Below are 8,628 nucleotides of genomic sequence, written 5' to 3'. Positions count from 1 at the left end.
TTGAAAACAGCGCGGCCATCCCGGGCGGGCCCCTTTATCACAGTAGACATCTGTGTAGCAGCGTACTACCAATAAGCGGCCATAAAGACGTATTAATAGAACAAATATCGCGTGCTAATGATAGATGTCTAACCACTTGATATGATGAAACGTGTGATAGAGCAATGCCTGTTGAACGCGAGCAAGAGAGACGAGGAGAGCCCCCGGCAGGAGGAGCAGAAGAGAGATGAGAGCAGGAGAGGAGGAGAGCAGAGAGATTAGATGAGCCAGAGAGGAGAAATGCGCGAGACGAGTGAGAGAGACGAGAGACTGAGTGAGAGAGAGACGATGAGAGAGAAGATGATTCGAGCGGAGAGAGATGTGAGAGCAGAGAGAGAGGAGAGAGCAGATATGAGAGAGAGTGATGAGAGCACCGAGATCGGGCGTCTGGGCTGCCGAGAGAATGAGCACGACGATGAGGCAGAGAGAGAGATGCCAGACGCAGAAGCAGAGAGCCGAGTCGAGAGAGAGGATTGAGAGGAGAACGAAGAGATGAGACAGAGAGAGAGAGAGAGAGAGAGAGGGAGAGGACAAAAGAAACGCGCGCGTGATATTTACACCATGAAATGGCCATAACGGACTATACATGCAAATGCTACATTACGCTCTGATAGGCACGAACAAAAATGAAAAGTTACAACTCTCCTCGCAGTCCGTCACGTAGGGACGGTGGGCACACAAGGGCCGCCCGCGAAATTATTGATTATATTAATAATATTAATTATATTTATAAATTATATTATCCGCCCACTTGAGTTCCGGACCCCAATCTTTCCACAGCCAATCAGCGCACTCCATTCACTCGACTTCGCTCTTATTTAGCATATGTCATGTGTGATTTTCAATAACCCTACGCAACTGCAGTGGGAAAAAAAATTCGCGGGCCGCCCTGATAGCAACTGCCTAGTCTTGATCGCATGTAGCCTACTTATAACGTTCATAGTACGTACATTTCATCACAACTATCGCGAGGGTGGCAATATAATCGTAGCGCGCATCCTATCGCAGCGGGCATTTTTGATAGCCGAATGATATTGGCTGAATATAACAGCCGAAAAATAGTTGCTATAAGCTGACATTTGAAACGTCATACGCATATCCTGTCGATCAACGCGTGACGCGGTGGGCGGCGTTCAGGGCCAAACCGGACACAATCTAATGACGGACAACGCACGTGCGCCGTTTCATTCGTTGGCCCCGATTTTTTAAACGCTTACGATAGAAAAGTAGTTTGCGTGTGGCGTCTCGTTTCTATTTGTCCACTGCTTGTCAATAGATTCGTGTTGTTCTGTGCGTTACGCATAACAAAAAAGCTGTTGACATCATAGTTTGCACGCTCCTGCTCACGACATAATTATCAACCCGTTAAGTAGTTTAATTAGCAACCCGTTAACCCCCATAAATAGTAACCCGTTAGATCGTATAGCTCATGGTTTGTAGGATCAAGTGAGCAAATGTTATATAGTAAAGAAGTGGAGTAAAATATCAATTAATTTGAGATTGTTGAGAGCGTTTTATTTTGTAGTTTTCCCGTTGTCTATATACGCCGCTTCTAAACAGCTTTATCTATTCAAATTTGTATTAATTTCTGGAAGGGGATTACGAATCACGGCAAGCGAAAAATCACGACTAACTGTATAAAATCTAGTTTTACACCCCAGCTATTTCACACCTCACGATATCTATATATATATATATCTATATATATATATACATCAAGAGCTCATAATAGAGCTCTCTATTATGAGCTCTCGATATATAGGCCTATATTATATTGGCATATTATATAGCATATTGCACCTCCCTCCTATAGAGCCTCGGCTACGGTCCGACTATCGACACGAATTCACTCTCAAATAACAATTGTCAATTGTCGCGATGCGATGCGATGCGATCTGATCCGAGCCGACAGCCCAACTGACCAGACCATGTAGCGATTTTTTTCTGAGCACGAATTAATTTGAATGGGCGAGAAAGACAGCGCTCGGGTGTCTCGTGTGCACATACGATACGACCGATGTTGCTTCACACCGCCAGACAACTCAGCACCTGTATACAGCCCTGCGCTCTCGCCTCCCAACTACGCACGTGTCTCCGCCATTTACAATGAATAGACAGACGGTCGGGAAAAGACGAGGCGTCGTGTAAGCCGAGTGCTGTGACAACAGGAGTCGTCACAGAAAAAGAAGAAGATAAAGACGAAAAAGAAGAAGAAGAAGAAGAAGAAGAAGAAGGAGGAGGAGGAGGAGAAGGAGGAGGAGGAGACAGCAGCTACATTCATCGTTACGACGTTGAGGGCAGCAGAGCGTCTCCTACGCGGACAGAAGCGATCCTGTCAGAGGCCGCAAGCAACCGTAAAAACTATCGGGCAAACGTGGATCATGGGTGGGCCTGGGTGGTGCTCATCGCTGGGTTTCTCAACTGTACATATGCATTGTGTGCGTCGTGACCTCTTCTTACTCTGTCCTGCTAACGAAGCTTCTGCTTGTCTATGGCGCTAGCACAAGCCTAACATCAGCAGTCGGCTCAAAACAGAGAGGAACATGCTACATAGGAGGTAAGGTTTTCACCATCTATCTTCTAACCTAATTAACACTTTATATAGCTTGTTAATGCAAGAGCCAAAGGCGACGAAAATTTCCGATGTGTGTGTGTGGGGGGGGGGGGAATTGTGCAGTTGAGTGTGCAAATGTGCAAGCAGGAGTAGATAATAGGGATATCCCTATTATCTACTCCTGGTGCAAGTGAACGTTATGACTTCACACGAGTACTGCAGCCATAAACGTTCACAATCAAATCCAAATTGCTATGGCAATTTAAATATGGTTCAGAACGACTGGTTGTCCCATGTTTATTAAAACTATGCACTGCACTGCGATTCCTTATATATTTAGCGTATTGCAGTGCAGTGTGTAGTTATAACAATTATAAGGCAACCAGTTTTTCTGAATTTCCCTATATTTGTATAACTGAGTGATATATTTTTGTACATGCCCTGCATCTACATTTAAAATAGAAAGCGCATATATAGCACACCCATTCACCCACACACACAAACACACACAAACACGCACGCACGCACGCACGCACACACACACACACACGCACATATATATAAATAATTAAATAAATAAATAATTAAATAAATAAATAAATAAATAAATATATATATATATATATATATATATATATATATATATATATATATATATAGCTCTTTCTCTACCCCTGTCTGTGAAACTGAGAATGTGCCTATGGCTACGCACGATGATGCCAGCTTTGATAGCAGTAACACCCAAGTTTGATATTTTAGGTCCGCTGTGGGCACGTCTGTCAAGGGATTATGGCTTCCGGCCCGTAGTCATGGGTGGCGCCATCTTGTCTGCTGTTGGTGCACGCATCAGCTACACCAGTCGCCCAACGTTGAATCTCTGATATTCTGCTATTGCATACTAACCGGTATGTATGTATTCTCCAAGAGGGTGTGGGTGTGCTGATCTATGAAAATTATATATATATGGGTATTTATCAAAAGTACACATATATATAGTTGATGCTGGCGTTGATATATGTTTGGTCAAGCACCCATTATACCATAGACATGTGTTCCCTCGGTTCTATGGGTATTATGGGATCTTGAGTTTGGTACACTGTTCTTGACATTGACACTGGTACAGGCGATTTACCATGGATGGCTGCCCTGTATGCTAGCAAACTGTCTTTTGTAGCTTTGGGCTTGGGAATGATTTATTCGCCATCATTTGCTATTGTCGGGCTCTACTTCCACAAGAGACATTCTTTGCCACATGGTCTGCTGTCGGCCGGGGGAGCGGTGGGATACAATCTTGGCCCATTGTTCTGTGTGGAGCTGCTCAACAGAAACGACTTGGACAAGACTTTCGTCATCGTTGCCGAATTATTACTTCAACTTGCGGTCACCGGCGCGCTATTCAGGCCAATAATGGCAAACACAGGCGTCAGCAACCAGCATGGGATGTTCGCCACAATGTCGAGAACCGACATGAAAAAGCTGCGACTTCATTGTATGGGCATTCTCATGTTCGTTCTAGCGTTAGTTCTTCGTTCTAGCTAGCCCGTCCTAATGTTTATAGTGCTGTATGCTAAGGAACAGGGCCTCGGTCTTGCCCTTGCCGCACAACTGGGCAGCGCAGTTTACATTAGCAACGCAGTCGTGCAGTTCCTCGTGGCATCGATTTCGGACAGACCCTGAAGCGGTTCGCTGTCTTCATCGTCGCCCACTTTATGAGGGGGGGAACGGGTATTTTCGGGACGCGGGATTGGCCATTTTAATTACCTGGGAACTGGGAAATGTCAGATAAATTTTCCGTGATTCGGGAACAGAAGTCCATCGGGACGTGGGAAAGACCCTCTAAAATTGTCTGGGATCTGGGAAAATTGTGTCAATTCGTCGGGATTTCAATTTCTGCGCTAATATTTACTTTATTTATTTATTTATTTTTATTTTATTAATTATGCCCAGATAAATAATAGTATGTAAATATTAGTATTTATGTAGTGTTTGAAAACCTAAACTACTGAATTTCCTGAAACATGTCTACATAATTTCCTGGGAACTGGGAATTGGGATTTTATTTTACTGGGAACTGGGATATGGGGTGTTTTTTTGCTGGGAAAGTGGGAATGTACCCCCCCGTTCCCCCCCTCCTTTATGATAGCAGCGAGTAGTCTCCTGCTATTTTTCAGCAGCAACGTCATATGTAGTGTGTTGTGTGCTGTTTGGCAGCAGCATAGGTCTGCGGTTGGTCCTAGTCAACGTTACTCCGGCTGATCTGTACGGCACAGGTTACCTGATTGTAGTCGGCGGATTCTGCACGTTGTTCATTAAACTGGGCATTCTTCTTGGGCCGCCAATCGCAAGTGAGTTGAATAAGGGCGCTCACAATTTGCATTAGTCCGAGATTCCTCTGACCAATGCCCACACCGACAATTTTGGTGGATTTGGTGTGCTCGGACTAAATTCGCATGTGACCTGTCTCCTCATTGCGGCCACTCCTCGCCTAAAGTACAGCAGTTGTGGTACGGGAACATGCCTACGTGCATTTGTTCGAATAACTTTGTCACACTAGCTCAGATTTCTTTTTTTAATTTTTCATAAGAATACACACATAATTTTACATGAAAATACTCTCAAGGTAAAGCACAGTGCCTATAGGTTTTCCAGAAAATATAAGGGAGTCTGATCAAATCCGTTTGCTCTATTCTTGTAGGCGTTCTTCGTGGGCAACCCCACGGGCGCAGCACGCGAAATTTGTTTTTCCACTTGAGTTCCGGACCCACCATAGATAGTGTTTTGTAATATATGGTTCGTATTATGGTTGGATTATAGTTAGTGTTAGGGTTCGGGTACGGGTTAGGGTTAGTGTTAGGGTTAGGGATAGGGGTTATTCTTTTTACATTGTTGCTTCTAGGAAGTCGAGTGAATGGAGTGCGCTGATTGGCTGTGGTCCGAAACTAAAGTGGGGAAAAAAATTTCTCGGGCAGCACCAGCTCAGTGTTTGTACTGTGCATGATCCTGGCTCCCTTGGCGGACTGCCTGCTCGGTGGCATTCTCTGCATCGACCCTAGGCAAACGCGTGACGATGCACGTGAGTCGTGACGTACATAACATCGTAGAGTATACGGAAAGTAGTAGAACTACGGAAGCCAGATAAATTATGTGGCGGTCGCCAGATAATTAAGTGGCGGCCGCCAGATAAATTATGTGGCGGTCGCCAGATAATTAAGTGGCGGCCGCCAGATAATTAAGTGGCGGCCGTCAGATAAATTATGTGGCGGTCGCCAGATAATTAAGTGGCGGCCGCCTCTGCGGACTCCCTCTTTTTGAGGGTAGCTTGGACTCCCGTGTTCAAAAGTTAATTTCTACCCCTGTTATATATATATATATATATATATAGCTCTTTCTCTACCCCTGTCTGTGAAACTGAGAATGTGCCTATGGCTACGCACGATGATGCCAGCTTTGATAGCAGTAACACCCAAGTTTGATATTTTAGGTCCGCTGTGGGCACGTCTGTCAAGGGATTATGGCTTCCGGCCCGTAGTCATGGGTGGCGCCATCTTGTCTGCTGTTGGTGCACGCATCAGCTACACCAGTCGCCCAACGTTGAATCTCTGATATTCTGCTATTGCATACTAACCGGTATGTATGTATTCTCCAAGAGGGTGTGGGTGTGCTGATCTATGAAAATTATATATATATGGGTATTTATCAAAAGTACACATATATATAGTTGATGCTGGCGTTGATATATGTTTGGTCAAGCACCCATTATACCATAGACATGTGTTCCCTCGGTTCTATGGGTATTATGGGATCTTGAGTTTGGTACACTGTTCTTGACATTGACACTGGTACAGGCGATTTACCATGGATGGCTGCCCTGTATGCTAGCAAACTGTCTTTTGTAGCTTTGGGCTTGGGAATGATTTATTCGCCATCATTTGCTATTGTCGGGCTCTACTTCCACAAGAGACATTCTTTGCCACATGGTCTGCTGTCGGCCGGGGGAGCGGTGGGATACAATCTTGGCCCATTGTTCTGTGTGGAGCTGCTCAACAGAAACGACTTGGACAAGACTTTCGTCATCGTTGCCGAATTATTACTTCAACTTGCGGTCACCGGCGCGCTATTCAGGCCAATAATGGCAAACACAGGCGTCAGCAACCAGCATGGGATGTTCGCCACAATGTCGAGAACCGACATGAAAAAGCTGCGACTTCATTGTATGGGCATTCTCATGTTCGTTCTAGCGTTAGTTCTTCGTTCTAGCTAGCCCGTCCTAATGTTTATAGTGCTGTATGCTAAGGAACAGGGCCTCGGTCTTGCCCTTGCCGCACAACTGGGCAGCGCAGTTTACATTAGCAACGCAGTCGTGCAGTTCCTCGTGGCATCGATTTCGGACAGACCCTGAAGCGGTTCGCTGTCTTCATCGTCGCCCACTTTATGAGGGGGGGAACGGGTATTTTCGGGACGCGGGATTGGCCATTTTAATTACCTGGGAACTGGGAATATATATATTTATAATGTCAGTGTGCAGCGGCAGCCATGGCGGCAGCCAGCGTTTGTTGGAGATGAGCATTTGGACAGCATTTACAGAAAATTGTCAGAATTTACAGGAAGTCATATGTATATATAATATTATATGATATAGCGAGCACTGTGCACGCTTACACTTATATATATAATTAATAAATAATATATATTAAGCGTGCACAGTGCAGCCGCGAGAGCAATGGCTGCCGGCAGCGTATGTTGCACGTAGGATTTCGACGGAATTTACCACTGGCAGCAAGAACAAGCCCGCACGTACAGCACACACGCGGCCATTGACTATAATAACAACATGGTGCCCATCTCGCCACTGCAGTTTCCACAACTCACCGTTTTCAATCAGTTACAACTCCGGTGTTCCTGCAGGTGATACCACTTTCCAACTATCGTTGGAATCGCGGAAGACTGCTGAACAAGCTACACCCGCCATTTTTGACAATCAGCCCGCCAGAATGCGCTCAAATCACAGAAATTCCTCAAATATACATGCAAAATGATACTTCGGATGCTACCAGGCAAACGGGCGGCATGCCCAATCGCTGGCGGCTGCGCTGATTGGCCATGACTCACCCGCGATGTCAACACCCGCGATGTCTGCACGTTAAACTTGCTGCAGCCAATCAGCACAGCCGCCAGCAATTGGGCATGGCGCCCGTTTGCCTGGTAGCATCCGAAGTATCATTTCGCATGTATATTTAAAGAGTTTCTGTGATTTGAGCGCATTCTGGCCGGCAGATTGTCAAAAATGGCGGGTGTAGCTTGTTCAGCAGTCTTCCGCGATTCCAACGATAGTTGGAAAGTGGCATCACCTGCAGGAACACCGGAGTTGTAACTGATTGAAAACAGTGAGTTGTGGAAACTGCGGCGGTGAGTTGGGCACCATGGTGTCATTATAGTCAATGGCCGCGTGTGTGCTGTACGTGCAGGCTTGTTCTTGCTGCCAGTGGAATTTACAGGAAACTGTCGGCAATAATAGGTGAAAGAGAGTATAGAAACATTAAGAATTTGGTAATAAATAGATTTCGTATTTATTTAGCATTATATTTTATTGAAACGCTTCAAGTGCCTGTGACCGGGTCCGTGAGGCGTCACAATCGCTTCACACTGACTGAGGCTCAAGGGGTCATTGTCGTATCAGGTACTACAGATATGTACCCGAGGTACATATATATGTATACACAAAATGTACCAGACTTGTACTACAGAAGTGTACCCTAACCCTACCTCATATAAAAATATAAACATAATACTAAACAACCTAAAACTACCTCGGGTACATGTCTGTACTGTAGTACCTGAGCTGACTACCTGATTAAGGTATCACGGTGGCAAATCCGACCAATCACCGCTGGGATAGGTTAGAGAATGAGTTCCTTTGTTAGTGTCTGCATACGCTAGAATTTTTATTTCTTATTAGAAAAAATTATAACTGTTTGCAATTGTTAATTTCAGAAACTAGAATCTATTCTGAATCCGACAATGTAAACGGCTCGTCC

Source organism: Priapulus caudatus, unplaced genomic scaffold, assembly GCF_000485595.1.
Source record: "Priapulus caudatus unplaced genomic scaffold, Priapulus_caudatus-5.0.1 Scaffold101, whole genome shotgun sequence".
Classification (NCBI taxonomy): Eukaryota; Metazoa; Priapulida; class Priapulimorpha; order Priapulimorphida; family Priapulidae; genus Priapulus; species Priapulus caudatus.
The sequence above is the reverse complement of the archived record's forward strand: the minus strand, read 5'-3'. Positions refer to the sequence as shown.